The sequence below is a fragment of the Numida meleagris genome, chromosome 12, assembly GCF_002078875.1.
Source record: "Numida meleagris isolate 19003 breed g44 Domestic line chromosome 12, NumMel1.0, whole genome shotgun sequence".
NCBI classification, from domain to species: Eukaryota; Metazoa; Chordata; class Aves; order Galliformes; family Numididae; genus Numida; species Numida meleagris.
This window is the reverse complement of record NC_034420.1, coordinates 2,110,229-2,110,556: the sequence shown is the minus strand read 5'-3', so window position 1 is coordinate 2,110,556 and position 328 is coordinate 2,110,229.

Here is a 328-nt window from a genome sequence, read left to right as displayed (position 1 = left end):
CACCCCGGGCCCGGAGTTCCGGACCGGAGCCGCGCACCGGGCGCGACGCAGCCCGCCTCCCACCCTGCGCTCAGCGTTACGCGTTCCCCTCCTACACACTGCGATCGTTTGGATGCGCATTTTTCCGTTATCCAGTTCTTGAATTACTTTTTTTTTTTTTTCTTTAATGTTTTTCCTCAGCGGCCCCCAGAGGAGGAGGAGGGCGGCGGGAAGAGCGGCGCGCGGCCGGGCCCGGCCCGCAGCCACCTCCAGGCAGCGCCGGGCCCCTCAGGCCCACAGCGCGGCTCCGGGCCCTGTGGGAGGCTGCCGGGGGGAGGTGGTGGGGGAG